Here is a 20821-nt window from a genome sequence, read left to right as displayed (position 1 = left end):
AGTAGATGTCTGAAGAAGTAAGGACCTGTGAGGCTGTGATAGGGTTCTCAGTCTAAGGTCAAAGGCCTGGGAATCTGAAGATCCCTCTCAGTAAAAGTCTGAGTTCAAAGGCCAGAGAGTCTGCAGCTATGGTGCGAAGAGCAAATTAGTGTCTTAGTTCCAGATAGAATGAACCAATTTCCATCTGTTATGTCTTCTTGTTCTATCTGGATCCTCTGTTGATTGAACGGTGCCCACATGCACTGGGTGAGAATGGGTCTTCTGAACTTGATCTACTGTCTGAGATGCTAATCTCTTTTAGAACCCCCCCCCACTACCCATAAACCTGGAAATAATATTCTACCAATGATCTGGATATCCCATAACACAGTCAAGTTGCTCCCTAAAATTAACCACATAAATAATGTTTAGGGAAATTAAACAATACACAGAAGATTGAAAAACAGTTCTGCCAGAGTCTAACATTATCTCTGCAACATTATGTCTAGTTATTGCTTCTTAAATTGAAGCATTTAGATGATATGAACTAGTGTAACATTGCTGCAGGTCCTGCCACAAAGAGACACTTTCTAGTGGCTACTTTGCAGAAGCACCAATGACCTTGTTTGTGGGGAAATTGTCTAGGAAGATTATTCAACCGATGGAGAAGGATATGAATTTTTAGTGCCTCCTACGGGACCAAAGGTTTTGTGGAATGAAATTGTGTACTACATAGTCCAAATTCACAGAGTTTGTAATGTGATAGTTTGGGAAAGATAAAAGACATTAATGGGGAGGCTTTCAATAGTTAATGAGTGGTAGTATTTTTCTGGTTATTAAATGAATTGTGTATAAGAATAAACATACATGTGTGTATCTATCTATCTATCTATCTATCTATCTATCTATCTATCTATCTATCTATGCATGGAAGACCATATGGTGTTGGTTTTAGTTTGGACAGAGGATGCATATATTCTCTTGAAAAGCATAACATTATATTTTTGAAAAGTTCAAAAATAAGAGATTGAATTCCAAGTTTATATATGTATACATACACACATATACAATCTCATCCTGTTAGCAGAAGATATTGGAGTATCTACAGAATCTAAATAATGTCCATTAACTTAACTATTAATAAATACGTAACATTAATTTTTCAATCTTCCAAATAAGCAGAATGGAGTGTCTTTTAAAGGTGAACAATCTATGGCTCAATGTGATTAAATTAAATGATTCACATATGTTTCTGTCCTGCCCAGGGCCAGATTGGAATTTGAGCCTTTTTGCTCCTCATCTTGCTGTACTCCTCAAGAGTTTTTAAAATATTTTGCTCTTTTAAGTAAACCATTGAGTGAATGGTACATTTTTCTACTCCCATATTTCAAAGCATTATCTCCTTTCTGGCTCATGCCTTATGAATTATAAACATTTTTGTACAGGCTGTTTTCAGAATAAAAGGCAGAAACCATTTGAAACTTTTGTCTAAACTTTCACCCACCTCTTGAGATTAATTGTCTAGGACATACAAACTCTCCAAAAAATATCTCTTACTAGGTGCTTTGTTAGTAGAAGCAGAGAAAAAGGTGACAAACTACCATTCTCCTTTCAACCAAATCATTTGGAGGATTTGTACCAATACATGGCTTTGATTCCTATATCAAAAATACAATCCATTTGATTATATGTTCATAATGACAAACACTGAAGAATAGTAAGAATTTCTTCTTTTCTGGCAGTGAATCCAGACATGCTGCTCGTGTTATATGTTTAAACAATAAGGATAAGACTAGGTGGGTTTTTCCCTTACAATTTCATTTATCAATTGTATGAGGCTGGTTTCTCAGATTTCACAATTACAAAGCAAGAAAGGCATGCTGCTAGTAAGTTTCCAAAAGTCTCTCTGTAAGTGTTATTGGGTATGATTTGTGTAGGGGGGATTTGGAGGAGCGGGGATGTGGTTGTATATGCATGAAAGCCACCACACAGATTTCTGTACGTAGGATTAAAACCAGTCTGAGAGCCAGAAATAATTAATGTTTTTATATTTGCTTTATAATCAAGGTGTACTTGAATCTAGTTATATTAATTAGCCTTGTTTTCAAACGAGCATGACTAATACAGTGGTCATTGTTCATCTGAATCAAATGGAAGATAATTTAAAAATGAAAAGGTGACTATGGTGACATATGCCTGTAGCACCAGCCCTTGGGAGACAGAAGCAGGAGGACCATGAGTTCAAGGCTACAAAGTGAACTTAAGGCCAAATCTTGTCTCAAAACATTGGGTTGGAAGGACATACTAAAGCCACTAGCACAACTAGCAGCACTATTTATGGAACCAAACCAGATGTCCCTCAATAGATGATTGGATCAAGAAGATGTGGTATTTATACACAATGGAATTCTATGCTGCCATCAGAAAGAATGACATTGCCCCATTTGTAAGGAAATGGAAAGACTTGGAAAAACTTATATTAAGTGAAGTAAGCCAGACCCAAAGGAACATAGACTCAATGGTTTCCCCAATTTGTAAAAATTAGTACACACCTAGGACTGTCCTCGCAGAGGATTACAATAGCACAAATGCTAGATACACAAGGCCAAATAGGATGAGGATAAATGAAAAGATCTCTAGGATATTTATCTTGTGTGACTGTTGTTAATGTACTATGTTATTTCTCTTCTCTTTCGTTGTCGTTTGGCTAATCTCACATTGTTATAGTATCTGACTTTGTTACCTGGCATATTGTATATATGTTTATTTGTTTATTTGAAATAGGAAAGGGAAAGAGGAAAACAAATGATTGGGAGGGGGTGGGGGGAGGAAAGAGGGGATAAAAACATGAGAAGAGGTATCAATGTATGAAAAGTAATACACCTACTACCTGGCTAATGTAACTGTAACCCCTCTACACATTACAATAAAAAAAAACCCACTGGGTTGGGAGTGGGGAAGAAAGACATTGCACAGTGGTCATTTGGTCTGTTCCTGTTGGTATTTAGTTCTAGGCTTCATCAGCAATGGATCTTCTTAGGAATCTGTATTCTTATGAATAGGGTGAGCTGTAGCATTGAAAGGGCAGCAAGGATGGAAAACTTGACAGAATTACTCATAAGCAGTCCAAGAAGTAGTCACAAAGAGTCCTATTTATGAAAGAGAAAAAAGAGAGACAGGTTTTTATTAAATGCAAACTCATATCCAGGGTGTCCAACTTTTTTTTGCCAGTCCTGGGGCTTGATCTCAGGGCCTGAGCACTGTCCTTGGACTTTCTCAAGGCTAGAGCTCTATCACTTGTGCCATAGCACCATTTCCAGATCTTTTCTATGTATGTGCTACCGAGGAATAGAACCTGGGTCTTTGTGCATGCTAGACAAGCACACTACCAAAAGGCCAAACTCCCGGCTCTGCTCAACTTTTTAATACCATGAAATGAACTTCTCTAATGATTATAACACAAAATGAAGGGATGCTATGAAGGAAGTAAAAAGCTAACTCACAGAATGGTGAAAACATTGTAAACATTGTAGCACTGATACATAGTTCTGCTTGAGTGAACTTTGAACTTGTCCTAAGATAAGCCATTGTGAAAGATGATAATATTTATTTAAAATGTCCATAATAGACATATATATTCAAAGCAGACTAATAGTTTCTTTCACCCATAGAGATAAGAGGACCTGATTACCAATGGGTACTATGTTTCTTTTATGGGCAATAAAATGATCCACATTTGATGGGATATGTTACATCAATACCATTTCCTTTCCATTAGATTTGGTGGAATTGGAAGACTTGTGTACACATAATACAAACTCCAATATCTTAAAATAACCTTAAAAAATTTCATTCTAGATAATGAATGCTAAAAAGGGTTCCCATTTTATAGACACATGGATTTGTATAGAACTGATTATATCAGAAAGATATCATAACATTACACATGCATAAAAATATCAACTATACCCTATCCATGGCTCTCTCCTATAACATTCTCACTTCCCAAAACATTTTCAGCAGGTTTTGTTTAAAAAACCAATTTGTTTTTAATGTTCAGATTTTTTTCCTTTGCCACACAGACACAGGCAGGTCAATAAGTAGCTAATAAGATAATATAGGATAATCATAGGTTAGTATAGAATAGTAATAGTGTAATAATACTATACTCAAACATGAACAAATAGGTGATGTTTGCATTAATAAAAATTACTAGAATGGACATGCAAACAAATATAGTTAAACAGATTCTTGGAATGATTGAAAATGGAGTAAAGTGGGTATATTCCACATTTGCGCAAATGCACGACATTATTTTTTTAATACCAGCCCACTGTCCCTGAGCTTTTTTGCTAGAACTCTACCTCTGAAATCACAGCTCTACCTTTAGCTTTTTGGTATTTGATTGGAGATGAGTCTCATAGACTTTCTAGCCCAGGTTGGCTTTAAACTTTGATCCACAAATCTCAGTCTCCTGAGTAGTTAAGATTACAGGCATGAGCCACTGGGTCCTGGCCACAATGTTATAATTTGGGGGGGGGGGTCATGGGGATTGAACTCTGGGATTGGGTGCTGTTCCTGAGCTCTTCAGCTCAGAGCTAACACCCTACCCCTTGAGCCATAGTGCCACTTCCAGTTTTCTGGTGATTAACTAGAGATAAGAGTCTCATGGACTTTAGTGCCCAGTCTGGCTTTGAACCTTGATCCTCAGATCTTAGCCTCCTGAGTAGCTAGGATTACAGGTGTGAACCACCACATCTGGCCACAAAGTTAATTTTTAAATTACCATCAGTAGTATTGGATGTTGTCCACCCAAATGCAAAGTCATAAATAGCATGATCTGCTCCCTGGGAATAAACAGAATTCTGAAGCTTCTGTCATGGAAAAGCAGTGTTTGTTTTAGGAAGCCTTTTGAAGAAAAACAAAACATATAAACATGTGGAACAGCATGGTACCTACATACCTTGTTTAATGAATTGCCAGAGGAAGTAGAGAATCCAGCCCCGAGTGGAGAAGCATTCAGTTGTCTGTGGCCAAGGCAGCACTACTCATTTCATCCTGTTTGATGTTTAACACATCAAGAAAAATGGAAGGAAATGTGGTTATGGCTGTAATCAAACTTTCCAGTTTCCTGGCATGGAATCCAAGCTTGTTTAGTTGTACCTTTACATTTAAAAAATTAAAATCTGAGAAAAAAAAGAATTAGGAAGGATCATTTGAAAGTTCAAGTGAATCATCTGTGCAAAAACTTATCCTCTTAACTAATCAATGAGAAAACTGACCAGGTATAATGCTGCATGCAATCTTCTAAGTCAGGGATTCTCAGTCTCAAACTTTTGGATAGAATTCTGTCTGTAAACTTAAGTTCATAAAAAAGACATCTTTATTTTTCATTCACTCACACACTAAAATGATCTTTTTTCTTCAATTATGAATGAGGACAGTAAACCACAATGACTGGTTTGATGATTCAACGGTAATAGAAATCACAGATGTGTTTGTATACGGTACAGTAGTGGTAGATATGAGCCAATTGCCATGTATCCCCCTCATTATTTGGAAATTTTGGTAATGATTTAACTGGCCACTATGTCTCATCCTATAATTATTAATAAAGTAGCACATTATGACTGCTCAAAGTTTTGTTACTGTAATGTTTTGAAAGCTATATTTCAACATCATTGATTTCCTTTGGGTTTCTATGTAATCCTGGACATTTTGCCTTAAGGTTTTTGAAACATTATTGCAGGAAGAGGTCCATAGGTTCCTTCTTAATGGCCCAAAGTATCAGTGGAGCAGAATATAAGAACTTCTGTAGACCGTTGTGAAGATTGCCAGGGCAATGAGTCTTCCCTGAAAGCCATTTTTTCCCCAAATATTGGAGATGGACAGGATGCAGGGTTAGTCTTACCACATCAGAACTCAATTACAAACTCATGAGAGGTTGACGATAAAGGTAATCTACACACTAGATCTACCCTTGAAAAGAAAATAGCAGCATCGTCAATTCCCAGGGACATGTGTGGAGTAACAACAGAACACCCATTTAAATATGGAAAGCTTTCCTATTAATACTCATTAAATGGCCGTGGGTCACAGAGTACAAGCTGAGATGCAATAATGAATCATCCAAGGCCAGGCCATAAGCAGGAAATCAGATCAGCTCTGTGGTATGTTGACTCTGCTATTACTGTACCTTCTTGGTGATCTTGGACAAATGTCACAACCTCTCATGAGTTAGCTTTTCCATCTTCTTAGTCTCAGAATCCATCTGCTTGGCTGTGCAGAACTTTCGAAGTAAACAGCTCACTGGAAAACAGGTAAAGCAGATGAGTTTTTAAGAGAAAGACAAGCAAAGTTCAACTTCTAGTCCTTTGATCTTCAATATGACCAGCAGTCTGCATTTACTTCTGGTTTCACTCAACTTTCTACTTACTGTTGTCTCACTGTTAGTAGTAGTCAGAGCACCTAGTTCCACCACAGGAAGCCAACCTGTGAAACACTGAAGGAAGGCTGCTTGTCTGCCAGCACCCTCCTCTTTACACTGTTTTCTCCCTGAGATGTTTGTGTCTCCCTAATAAAACCCATCGCCAGGGCATCCATCCACAGAGGCGGTACCAATGAATTTCTAAACCGGAAAAACTTCAGAACTCTTTGGCAAAGAAGTTCCCATGCACTTCCCAAGATGCCTCATAATTTCCAGTTTCCAGCAGAAGGGAGAGTATGGTTGCTGAAGGGAACATATGAGCGTAGGTACAGAATGTGCACTGGAATTTCCTATGAGTCTGTAGTATCTGAGAAACAACAGCTCACCTGATCACCAGCTTACGTGATGACTTTCAAAGGTCGACTGAAGTTTGACACAAACCAAAGCTGCAAACAAAAAGGATGAAATTTAGATGATGGGATTTCTGGCATCTGGAAGCAGGCAAGAGAAAGTCATAATGAGCTAAAGTCACAGATAACCCTGAAGGTACATAAAATGATGAGCTACCCATTGAGTCTATTTCTAAGGCTGGTATTGCCAAATTTTCTGACTGAAGCAACTTAAAGTAGCTCTAAAAGTCAGAGTTTGTTGAGTTTGGACTTTCTTGGCTACACAAAGCTCATGACACTGACAATACAAGTTCTTTCAAGGAAAGAGCAAAATTTAGGCTAGTCATCAAGATTCCCATTGTACCATCTAACACCTGAATTATTTTAAAAGATAATCTTCAGTTTATCCATGGAATCTTTGCAAATAACCTCCAGTTGTTGACTGAAAGTGAATCTTCTCTTTTGTTGTCCACTTTTAAAACTTGGCTTGGAGGTTATATTTCCTGGATGAATCCTCGTCATCCTATTTTCTAATGTGCACTTCAGCAAAGATAAAATGGGATTAACATAAGCCTAGTAACCAGAGATGTACATTTCTTTTCCATTTCTAGGTATAAAACTTTTTTCCATCAACCTAATTGTGTGTGTGTGTGTGTGTGTGTGTGTGTGTGCACACGCGCTTGTGTTTGCTGGTTTGTGACTAGGGCGTGATCTCTGGGCCTAAGCACTGTTGCTAAGTTTTTTTTACGCAAAGCTGGTGCTCCACTACTTGAGCCACACACCTCCATTTCTGGCATTTTTCTGGTTAATTGGAAATAAAGATTCTCACAGACTTTCCTACCTGGGCTGGCTTGAGCCACAATCCTTGGATCTCAGCCTTCCGAGTAGCTAGGATTTCTGGCGTGAGCCATTAGTGCCTGGCTCAAACTAATCTTGTTCAGATTTGTTTTTAACCTGCAGGCCAGGCAGAGGAAAATGTAGGCCTGGACACACAGTAAAGCCCTCACAGTGACAGCAAAGTAAATAAAGGACCATGTTAGAGAAACGAGAAAAGCTATTCAAATCAAACTCCTGCCTCAGCCATGAATCAATGTGCTTGCAGTTAGCTAGACATGTAAAACCCACACTGGTGCACTGGCCGTGTGGATAGAAATCTGTGCACTGGTTCAGACCCAGCTATATTTTTTAAAATTTTTTATTGTAATTAATAAAAGGGTTACATGATATTTGCCAGATAGAAGGTGCATTAATTCACATATATTGATACCCTTTCACATGTCTTGGTCCCCATTACCCTCCCCTCCACCCCCCCATCTTGGTTTTCCCCCTTCCCTATCAAATTTCAAATAACCAAATACAAATAAATCCAATATATCAGATAACAAAGTGAGATACTGTAACAATATGAGATAACCAAGGGACAGCAAAAGAGATGAGAGATAACATAGTACATTAAGGACAACAATCATTCATTGTATGGCTTTTGTTTCAATATCCTGGAGGTCTTTTCAATTAGCTTCATACTATATGGCCTTATTGCTCTACTAGCAGAGATCTGCAATAGAGCAAAACCCAGCTATATTTCTCAACCTTATCCCCATTCCTATTTCATGATGAAAGTAAAGCTTTTTGTGTATCAGGAAGCCAGGCAAACCAAAGCCAAGTTATTTATTCCATTCATTAGTAGATGGATTTAAACCAATAAGAAAGAGACTATTGCTCATATTACTGTCCTACATTACTCCAAGAAAGCTGAATTGTATTCCCAATTCATAAGCCAATGCAGAGAAGAGTTTGACTCTTAGGTATCTTGTGGGCAGATAATCATGGCCTCTACTCTTCTGCCAAGGCACTGAGATTTCTAGATCATACATTGGCTGTGCCTGAACCATTCTGAAGGTGGAAAAGTCCTGGATAGCTGTGGCCTCACATGATGGAGATACAGAAAACTCCTGTCAAGTCATAATATGCTCGTTGCTGAAGCACCTACTGTCTTCCTTGGTGCCAAAATAAAATTATCTTCAGGGTTTTGGTATCAAAAGGCACATGGCCACTTTTCTAGACTGTTTGTCTTGCTTTCATGTCTGAAATCCAGTTTTGAATTTTCATAGAATGTATTTATGTTCAGCAAAATGTAGGTTGTGAAAAAAGTCAGATTCCATGAATTCCTCCCAAAATATAATGATGTACAATCACATTTTTCCCCCTCTCAGTCATGAAAAGATAGAATACTTTTCTTTCTTCTTTTTTTTTCTTCTAAACACTAACCTTGGAAATAGTGTGATTCCTGGGCACTTTAGCCTATTTTGCATTCATGGGATTCCTTTCTTTCAGCACATCAAAATCAAAGAGACATTTACACCTCTAAGGGTTTTAGGCTTAAATTAAGTTGTGCCAAAGGTAACTTAAGTGGAAGCCTTAAAGCTTTGCTTCAGAAGGAAGTAAAACCTCATGCCTTTCCATCTTGGATCGGGAACTGTTTATTTTTTTTTCCCAAGCACATTCTCAAGTGTGCTACTTAACACCAAGGTATATTAAGCATTGATACCAGAGAAAAGACAAGTCTTAAGAATGGATTAAAGCTTAACCACACAGGGAATTCTTCTCCTTGCACAAGAACGCATGACAAAATTATAGAAGAAATAACTTCCTTTCCCAGCAAGCCAAATGGCCTTGAAATGAGACCTTCCCAATCTCTGCAACTGAATAGGAAGGATTAAAGGTATAAGGAACACAGCTCAGCTACATTATCTTTAAGAATCTTAATAGTAATACTTTTATCTTCTCCATGCTATTAGTAAGTAAACTGAGGCATGATTCAACAATTTAAAAGACTAGATTTGGTAAAACAGCAATGTGTAAATCAGGTAATCGTCAACTATAAGTGGTTTGTGGGTTTCCAATAAGGAACACAAGGGAAAGACTTCTCTAGGGCATACACAGAAGTGAAGCAAACGCAAACTATTGCTTAGTAACGGTGACACAGTTGCTTTAGCTTGTGCATCCTGCTGAAAAGTCCCCATGATATGTCTGTTAGTGATATATATGTTGAGAGCGTTTCCCAAGTGCTAGGGACCTTCAGAGGTGATTGAATCTAGTTTTCATTCTCACATTCTATAGCTTTCTTTCTGATTTGACCCACATGGAGTCAGATAATCTCTTCTCATATCTCCTCTGTTCCCCAGACCCTGGTAATGACTTCGGTAGTCTCACATTCACTTCCTATTGTACTGTGTCACAGGGACAAAGTGGGTGGTTGTCCTTCTTTTAATGATGTTTTAGACCCTGAATTCAAGCCCTAGTACCAGTGTACACACACACACACACACACACACACACACACACACACACACACACACCTTGTTCTGTGAACAAGCTGGATACATGAGTGTACATTTGTAATCCTAGCTACTTAGAAGGCAGAAATAGGAAGATTATGGTTTAAGTCCAGTCCAGGTGAAGTTTAGTGAGACCCTATCTCAAAAACAACTTGGTAGTACTTGCTAGTGGTTTCAGGAAAAGGTAGACTGTAGCCTGAGTAGCAGTATGAAATCTTTTCTGAAAAACTAACTCAAAGAAAAGATTGTGAGTTCCACACCCAGTAGTGCAAAGAAGAGAAAGATTGTTCACAAGCCATCTCTAATATTATGTTTAAACTGCTGTTTACTTATACCATTAGTCCAGCAGTACAAACTAAATCCTACCAGAAAACCTGCGTCCATGTGCCTCCTTCCCCAGATCTTTCTACTTTAAAAAGGTGAAATATTTGCTCTCTAAAACTAAATGTCACAAGGCAAAAGACCTACCTCGTTCCATACTTGTTGCATAAAAACACTCCTCAGTTCTAAGAACTTGAAGTTCAAGTGCTTTTGGAATTGTGATGCATTCTAATTAGTATTTTCACTAATGGAGTGTCAAAAGGAGCTTGGATTTCCCACTCCCCCACCCCAAACACGACATAGAACCAAGTTTAACATCATCATTTGCAATAATACTGTAAAAATTGTTAGCGTGCGTTGGCAGGGAGTTTGGCCTAGTGGTAGAGTGCTTGCCTAGCATGCACGAAGACCCAGTTTTGATTCCTCGGTACCACATACATAGAAAAAAGCCGGAAGTGGTGCTGAGGCTCAAGTGGTAGAGCTCTAGCCTTGAGAAAGTCCAAAGACAGTGCTCAGACCCTGAGCTCAAGCCCAGGACTGGCAAAAAAAAAAAAAAAAAAAGAATTGTTAGCGTGCTCACAGCTAGAAACCTTTTTTTTTTTTTTCAATTAAAGTGCATAATAGCAAACAAGAAAATATTGTGACTGTTTATAGGGGATTTCCTTCTAGAATTTTCAAATTTGTTTTGGGATTAACCATCCTGAAAGCCAGGCGCATTACTCACACCAGTCAGGAGAGATCTTGACAATCTCACATGTAACTGATAGGCAGAGGAGAATATTTTCAGGCAGTGGTCATCCATTTCACTTGACTGCTAACATCTGCTTGCTGAAGCCTGCATACATCCCCAGAGTGCTGGGCTTTGTAAACATTGTTTGACGATGACATATCGAATATTATGAAAATGTGTCTCTGGATCCACACCCAAAACCCTCTGAAGAACATTTCATATTTTCAGGCTGTGGTCAGCAGTCTTTGGGGAGAATTATTTGTAGTTTCTTAACTGCAAGTTTAGAAGATTCTTGATTTAAAAAAATAATAAAATTTCCTGATCTATGGTTTCAGGAAACAAGATAGCCTCAGGCTGTGAGGCCAGTTTTGAAGTGAAATATAGAGACACAGGAATTGTCTGGTACCATTCCTCATAAGAATTTTTATAAACCATAAGAACTTATTATTTATGGAAATAAGTATAAGGACATATAATATATGAAAACAAACAGCTCTGTAGGTATTTCTTTGGCTTTTGTGGAATTTAAGAATCCCAATTACTTCTAGGAATCAAAATTAAATCTAAAGTCTCTGATAAATCTTAATATTCAAATAACTCTTGTCAACTGTAAAATATAGAGTATGATACAAGAAGAAACACATGTGAAAGAAATAAACAGATGTAATACTTCTGAGAGTAAAATTTACATGTAGAATGACAAATTGAAACCAAAAAATATTAGTTTAAAAGATTCAGTACTTTTCTCTGACTAAAATCAATAGAACTGCAATAAGCAGAGATTGGGTGTTAGAAAAGAAATCTCACTTTATTCCAGAAGAAACTTTCTTTACAATTCTTAAGAGCATGCTGTGTATGTAATGAGGATCTTAGGCATAAGATTACAGTAAGAAAACAGTGAACCTATTTGGAAAGGAAGGAACCTATTTGGAAATGGAGAGAAAAGAGGGAGAAAAAAAGGAAAATAATCCTGAATTTAACATAACAAATAGCATTATAGGTTTATTTCTGTGAAGTCACATTGTTGCTACTTTGGTCATTAAGGTAGAAGAACTTTATAGACTACTTTGGAAATATTTTCCAACATTTGTTCATATATCACAAGAAGAAAAGCACTGACAGATGCTAATAAAAAAGATATTATAACACATTTAAATGAAAGTGATAATGAATTTCCCTGCTCCTTGTACATTTTATGATCAACAATTTCCTTGTCTTATTATTAAATTCTTTAAATGAGTTAAATTAGTTAAAGGTTATTTACAAAGTCAAATTGCCTTAAAGATCTTTTTTTCAGAAACAGAATTTTTTGTCCATCCAAAGTTAAGCTCACTGAAACTAAATGCCCAGGTTCGTTCGCTTTCTTTCTTTCTTTCTTTCTTTCTTTCTTTCTTTCTTTCTTTCTTTCTTTCTTCCTTTCTTTCAAGATAAAGCTCTTCCAATTACATTCAGGAAAGGGTGGAGACAGTGCTAGGATTTGTCCTAAGGACTTTATGCTTGCTAGGCAGATATTCTTCTACTTAACCCATATGGAAGCAAACTGAATGAATAAATGGAAGCTGAGTATTGTTTGTCCCCTTTATCTTAACCGTGAGGATATACCTTTTAGCCCAACTGAATGAATAAATGAACATAAGTCTGAAATCTTTCTTGAATAGAGAGCAGCAGAATCTTCATTTCCCCACATCATATTCCTTTTGGCCTTTGAAGTAGAGAAAATCCTTACTATATGGCCTTGTATAAAACCTGTCATAGTTTTCTGCAGTGTCCCCCACTCTAGCATTTAGCTTTAAAATACCAGCTTCTTCTAGACAGCTCTACATCTTTACCCAGAAGGAGTTATATTGTCAAATTCTTTTTAATCTTGGTTTTAAAAAAAGATGGTTAAAAATATAGTAAAAGAAGGACTGGTCGGTCATGTTTTAGCTTTAAATTCAATCATAGGCATGGACTTCAGTGGAAAATGGTTTCTTAACATCACTGAAAGAGCCTTTTGTTAAGAATTTAAATTGGATTTTTTTTCTGTACCAGCTGATCAGAGATCAAAATCCAGCTGTGCAAGCTTTCCACAGCTGGATTTATAATAAGTTTCATTCTATGAAAATGAGCTCATTACTATTTAGTTTTTGCTGATACTAAAAAAAATCCATAAAGTATTTCCTCATATTTGAGGATAATTTTATGAAAATGTATAAAGGACTGGACTTTAAAAAAAATTAAGTTCTCTAACATTAAACCCCAAATCACTTTTTGTACTCCACATTTTTATTTTGAAGCTAAATCTCAAACCAGAGCAGATTATGCACATTAATATACATGTTTATGTTAATATACATAGTTTATGATAAGAAAATATTCAGCTATATTTGGGATGGCAAGTATATAACTTGAAAATGAAAGAAACCAATATTATATATAAACCACTATTATCACATAAAAGAAAGAAATCATAAAACTTTATAATAATCATAATGGCTAGAATGTTTAAAATCAAAGTAGTTACATTTTAAGTTTGTCTGCGTTGTATATTTCTTTTTCTACACTGTGCATCTTAAATCATATAGAATAATGAAAAGATAATATAATTAGTTACAATTTTCTATTTTATTTGCTTATTTTAACTCTAGTATTAGTAATTCTCTGAGGAGAAATAATTTCATCATTCAGGTTGCTTTTATCATGGTTTTGAGTAAGTTCTCATAGCACTAAAATTAAAATAAAGTAACTTAAAGATTAAAAGGATCTAGGAAGGAATTAAACACTGGTATTGAACGTGTATTAAAGGAAGGAAAGTATTTTAAAAATCCATTTTAGTCTAAATTTAAGTAGGCTTTGACATTTTAGCGGAACATTGAATCATTTTAGGAAATACGAGGGGATAAAAAGTATAGTACGTTTACTGAGCCTTAAATTATCCATTTCTCAGTCAAAATATTTTCAATATGCTATTTTTATATCCCTTTGATATGAATTCCAAAAGGCCTTAATGGAGAGACAGTTGACCCATAATTAAGAGAATAATGGCTGTGAAATTTAACCTCTAAGGTATTTTTAGTGTGAACTTCCCTCTTTACACCCCATAGTAAGCCTCCAAAAACACAGCTTGATTTTGAGCTGATAAAATTGTTCTAATCAGCTCAAATACCAATATATTTGAACAAATCCAGAGCATCCATTCATCATTAAATCACTGAATGCCTCTTCAGCAGATGTGTTCGTGTGAGGTTGTAACTTTTTTTGAGTGAATACCGCTTTTCTAAAATGCTACTTACACATCCCTTTAAGAACCACAGTGGGAGTGCCACACTACCTCCTTGTTAGATTCTCTCTCAAGGCTGATTTTCTTAAAGAGAAGTAAGGGGAAAGTGTTGCCTTGAATCAAAACCAACAAGATTCCTGGGGTTCTTAATCCTGACCTCTGCCTCTTACCACATTCAACCTGTAAATTTCCTCTGTGCAAGATTTCATAGCTCAGAAAAAAAGGTCTCTCCCTCTGCATGCCTCAGAAGGGAGAAAGGCCGTCTGTGATGACACCATACCTGTGCAGACATGACAAGTAGAGATTCTTGTACAATGCTGAGGCCTGTGACTCACTGGCCGGCTGTATTTCAGAAGAAAAGCATAACTAATACTGTGTTTATTTCTACCCCAGGTGTTGCAGGACAATTTCCATCCTAGATTCTAATACCTAGATACTATAAGGTTCAAAGAAGGAATATCATTCTTACCTTACTACCCCCCCCCACCTCTCTGTCTTGCTTTATTGAAACATCTGCCTACTTTTTTGATAATAGTGAAATTTGGGCCCCCTTAGAGAAAGCAGGAAATTGGGATGTTGAGTGAGAAGACCAATGCTCACTGTTGCTATGTTGCCTTGAATGGTAACTTCCATATGCTTTGGAGGATGGGGAAATTCCCAGACCCAGAAAACACCATGCACTAATTTAGATTATGATAACACAGCACAAACATTTCCTGCTTACCATCCCCCACTGGGATTATGGGCTTGATAAACAATACCTTGCCTTTGTGTGTGCAGCTATTCAAAGAAAAGAAAAGCAGAATGAAAATCTTTTAGTGTCCAGTTTAAGGGAAATCTTTCTGTTTGCCATAGGAAACAGACAGATCCACTTTTCAAAATGACACACCATCTTTGTGGGGAAAACTTGGTAACTTGGAAATGATTTTTTTTAATTGTAAGTTATTGTTGGGGTAACATATAGAGGGGTTACAGTTACATTTGTCAGGTAATGGGTTTCTTTCTTTCTGTCTGTCTGTCTTTCTTTCTTTCTCTTTTTGTCAGTTGGGGAGATTGAACTCTGGGCCTGGGCTCTGTCCCTGAGCTCTTCAGCTTAAGGCTACTGCCCTATCCTTGAGCCACAGCACCACTTCCAGTTTTCTGGTGGTTGATAAGAGTCTCACAGACTGTAGTGCCCAGGCTGGCTTTGAACCTTGATCCTCAGACCTCCTGCATTGCTAGGATTACAGGTGTGAGCCACTGCACCAGGCTCAAACATTAATGCCCCTTCTCATGTTTTTGTCCCCATTTTCCTCACCCAACCCTCTCCCAATCATCTTGTTTTTCTCCTTCCTTTCCTTATTTCAAATAAACAATAAACAAATATACAATATGCCAGGTAACAATGTCAGATACTGTAACAACATGAGATAAACCATAAGGGAGAAAAAAGAGAAAAGAAATATCCTCATATAGTACATAGAAAATAACAAAGATAAACTTATTCTAAAGTTCATTTCACTTAGTCTCATCCTGTATAACCATATGTACATAGCTTTTGAGCTATTGTAATCCTCTGCTAGGAGAGTCCTAAATGTGTACTAATTAATGCAAATGAGGGAAACCATCGAGCCTGTGTTTCTTTGGGTCTGGCATACTTCACTTGATAGGATTTTTTTGGAAAAGATATTTTATGACCTAAAATCCTCAGTTGTTGGTGGGCAGTCCGGATTGCGATTCCTCACAGACCTGTTTTTATTTTTTTCTTTTCTTTTTAGACCTATTTTAATATGGCAGGAACTGCTTCACATGTGTGATATGTGCAAAGTATACAAGTGAAGCCTACAAACTCATGTCCAAAACAAAATCCAATCTTTTTAAAGCAAAAAACACTAATTAGGAATTGAACAAATTATTGGCAAACACAGAAAAAAATGTTCTTCGAAGACTTGGAGATGATAAAAGGAGGATAGGACATGGCATAAATAAAGATAATTGTGTGTGGGGGATGTGGTGTGTATGTGGTGTGTGTGTGTGTGTGTGTGTGTGTGTGTGTGTGTGGTATATGTGTGCATGCACTGGTGCTAGGACTTTGAACTTAGGGCCCCAAGCTCCCAATTGGTTTTTTTCTGCTCAAGGATGATGTTCTATCTTGATTTGCAATTCCATGTCTTATTTTTTGAAGGTTAATTGGAGGTAAAGGACTCAGCATATTCTGCCCAGGATCTCAGTCTCCCTGAATGGCTGAGATTTTAGATGTGAGCCACCAGTGCCTCCTTTAGATAAGTATTTAAACATAATACAGGAGAGGAGACACTGGAGGAAATAAAGTGGGTTGAAAATGCAAAAGCCAGGGGATTAGTCCACGCAGAAATCTCAGTTCTATGAGAGGCACTCATGGCTCCGACTGGATGCTTCTGTTCCATCTCAAGACATTTAGAATTGATTGGTTTTTCTCTGAGATAAATTAGAGCTTGGGATCACTGAAGACCACAAGGCAATAGAAATATCAGGCTTCTGGCAGTTATAGCTCTGTGAAGTTGGGAACTGTTAAAAGAATGATGTTTGTTTTCCAATTTTGACTGGAGCTGGCATTGTGGTAACCACCTTACAAGAAGAACTTGCTATCTTGACAAAAATTGCCACCAACCTATTTTATTAGAGAAAGCTACATTTATCTTTTTTTATAGAAACAAAAGCTTTATCTTGTGTTCTTGTTGTTCTTTTTTATTGTAATATATAGAGGGGTTACAGTTATATTCGCCAGATAGTAGGTGCATTACTTCTCACACACTGATACCCCATCTCACGTTTTTATCCCCATTTCTCTCCCCCACCCCCTCCCACCAATCATCTTGTTTTCCCCCCTTCCCTTTACTATTTCAAATAAACAAATAAATGTATATATAATATGCCAGGTAACAAAGTCAGATACTATAACAATATGAGATTGACCAAAAGGGCAACAAAAGAGAAGAGAAAAATAACATAGTACATTAAGAACAACAATCACACAAGATAAAGCTCTTGTTTCCATAGCCTGGAGATCCTTTCATTTAAAGCTACATTTATCTTGATTGAACAACTTTTCTTTTTATTTCCGTCTTGTCTGGATTGGACTTTTGTCAGAACTTTTGTCTTCACATGAGAGTTTTAAGGTTACAGGAGGCAACATCCGTAATTCAAAATAAAGTGGTCTAATTAGGGCTAGATATTACTTCAGAGTGGATTTCAAAAAAGAGGGACAGACTTCTAGTCAATGTTCCATGACTCCTTTGCCTTTCTTCTCTGCCCAATTGTCATTCTTCTAAAGCCATCACTCACCCGAGTTTAGTTCAAAACTATACATTACCAAAATGAGTCACAGTTATTAAACGTACCCATGAAAATATAAGCTCTCTAATAGGGATTTTTATCTGCTTTATATTTTCACTATAGATTTCAAAAGTTAGACACCCAACAGTCTTTGAAGAATGAGAAAACAAATGTCAAATAAAATATTGACAAAATTTGTAATATTTCATTGTTTTTTCAGCATGTAGGGTTTGATGAGATGGAATGTCTTCTTACTCTATACTTAACATCCCTCAGTACAGACATTATATAATTCTTTTGCTCTGCTAAACTAGCTTGTTCCTGACTCTTTCTCCACTAAGGAAGTTGGATTTTCTGTTTGTAAACTTTTTCTTATTTTGTTACCTTGCTATGGAATTGTGCCTCCCCTCTTTTACCCCGCACTCATCAGATCTGTCAGTGAGGTCTCTTCCCTTTTAGAACCGTTTCAAAGTTCAGCTAGCTATTCTAAAAGGCCTTTCCAACAAGCTTCTCATTTCTCTTCCCCAAAAGCCCAACACACTTTGTCTTTCATTGAGCATAGCATTAATGAATATTATTTATGTGCTTACTTAGTCCAGCTGTATACGTCTGTATTAGCTAAGGAAAACCAAATCACTCTAAGAACTTCAAATAGAAAGGATTTCACAAGGGGAATTTATTGTGTAAGTTATGAGAAAGCTGACAAAGCCAGTTAATTTGATGAGGCCAATCAGAGATGGGCAATGGATAAAAACTATTCTCATCTCTGGGTGTGGTAACACAATGAAACAGAGTGGTATTGCTGGATCCAGAGTCATCTGGTTGGATTCATGGTTGGGACTGACAGACGAAATGTGAGGTCATGGAAGGAGAGATATCCAGCAGGAGATCGACCAAGAGAGATACAAAGCTGTGTCCGAAGTGGTTACCGAAGGACTTCAGAAGTCTAACTTCTTTGGACAATGAAGTCACAGTTTAACAACATGCGTACCAGAAAGCTGAAATGTGTGTTGTTCTGGAGGGAGGGAAGACAGATGACTATAACCATGATGGTCAATGTACAAATGTGAAGATGGAACCAGGTAACTGAATGGGATGGTGGGTAGGGAGAGATGTGGTAGAATGAGGATAGAAGAGATGACATTGATCAAGGTGCACTGTATTGGTATATGGACATGTTGAACTGAAGCCCCTTGAAACAATTACTTAAAGATAATAAAAGTTATATTAAACAATTGCAACCTAACTACATCCAAGTCTTTCCCCTGGACTATTTCAAAACGACGATTCCCTCCAATTAGTCAAATCTACAAGGAAACCAGTTGAAAGAGGCTAGGAAATGCACTTCTGTGTACAGAGAGAAAAGAATGTGGAATAAAACAAGGGTATAACCAATTCACTAGATTTTTCAGAGAAAATGCTGTTTGGCCATCGAGCCATCTAATTCCCTTCAACACCTAACACAATGTCTTATACAAAAATAAAGTTATAGTCTTATATTCTACTTTCAAAAGAGAGAATAATATTTTTTACAAATGTTAAAATAATATATTCATATGATTTAATCATGAGTTTTTTCTTCAGGTCCACTCACCATCAAAACAAATTTTACAGCACAAAAAGCCTGTTCTTTACAAGCAAAATGCTATTGTGGATTTGACACTTTTGTCTCTACTAAGTCCTTCCTTTCTCCTTTTCTTCTGAGATTCTCCTAGTTTTATGATTCACCAAAACAGAGGTTGTGTGTGTGTGTGTGTGTGTGTGTGTGTGAAAGAGAGAGAGAGAGAGAGATACTTCCCCCTGCTCTCAGTGTTATCAATTCTGAGTGGTTGCTTAAATCCTATCCATTACTCTAATATCATAGATATTGGAAGTCGTGATATTTAATTTTTAGTCAAATACAATTAATAAAATATATATGCCAATTTCTTCAGTGAAATAGCCTCTCTGCAAAACAAAAGATGACTATGTCCAGTTAGATATGTATTTATCATTCAGAAAATGTCAGACATAGTTGAAGTAAGAGCTAGCTACTAGGGGTAAAAGTCATGAATATTGTTAAATGCCCTGAAATGTACAGGGTATTTTTTATGATGAGAAATGTTCCTGCTTAAGAGCTTAATTGCACTAAAACTGAAATACTGTGTTCTAAAGAAAGTACAATTGGAGCCTGCTGCAGTGGCTCACGCCTGTAATCCTAGCTACTCAGGAGGCTGAGATCTGAGAATCAAGGTTCAAAGTCGGCCCAGGCACAAAAGGCACCTGAAACTCCTACCTCTAATTTAACATTTAGAAAACAGGAAGTGGGGCTTGGCTCAAGGATATGTAGCCTTGAGCTAAAGGGCTCAGAGACAACGCCCAGGCCCAGGGGTAGGATTCTCAGTCTTGAGCTGAAGAGCTGAAGGACAGTGCCCAGGCTGAGTTCAAGCCCCAAGACCCACAAAAAAAAAGAAAGAAAGAAAGAAAGAAAAAAAGAAAGAAAAGAAATGAAAAAAAGAAAGTACAGTCTCTGGGCCTGGACCTGAGTTGTGGCAATATGGTCAAATGCACCAAGAAGGTCGGCATCGTCGGTAAATATGGCACCCGCTATGGTGCCTCACTCCGGAAGATGGTGAAAAAAATTGAAATCAGCATGCCAAGTACACCTGCTCCTTCTGTGGCAAGACCAAGATGAAGAGGCGAGCTGTGGGCATCTGGTACTGTGGTTCCTGCATGAAAACAGTGGCTGGTGTAGCCTGGACCTACAACACCACTTCTGCGGTCACAGTCAAGTCTGCTATTAGAAGACTGAAGGAATTAAAAGACCAGTAGAAGCTCTACCATCTGAGATATCCCTAGCCTACAATAAATGGGTTAATTTATATTAAAAAAAAAGAACAAAGAAAGTACAATTGTGTTCTTCCAGATTTTAGTAGGATCAAAGAGATTACACTGATACAGAATTCAAGATATATCTTTCAGGTCAGGAGTATGTCCCAGTGGAATAGTGCTTGCCTAGCAAGCATGAAGACCTGGGTTCAATTTCTCATTATCACATACATAGAAAAAGCTAGAAATAGTGCTATGGCTCAAATGGTAGAGCTC

The 20821-nt window shown here is 37.2% G+C and overlaps 1 pseudogene; it reads left to right on the top strand.

Moving 5' to 3' along the window:
• Window positions 1-20257: 20257 nt before the first annotated feature.
• On the top strand, window positions 20258-20608 carry LOC150048742 (large ribosomal subunit protein eL43 pseudogene; annotated as a pseudogene).
• Window positions 20609-20821: the final 213 nt, after the last annotated feature.

This window comes from Megascapheus bottae, chromosome 21, assembly GCF_031878675.1.
Source record: "Megascapheus bottae isolate mThoBot1 chromosome 21, mThoBot2.hap1, whole genome shotgun sequence".
In the NCBI taxonomy this organism is placed as follows: domain Eukaryota; kingdom Metazoa; phylum Chordata; class Mammalia; order Rodentia; family Geomyidae; genus Megascapheus; species Megascapheus bottae.
The sequence above is the reverse complement of the archived record's forward strand: the minus strand, read 5'-3'. Positions and strand labels throughout refer to the sequence as shown.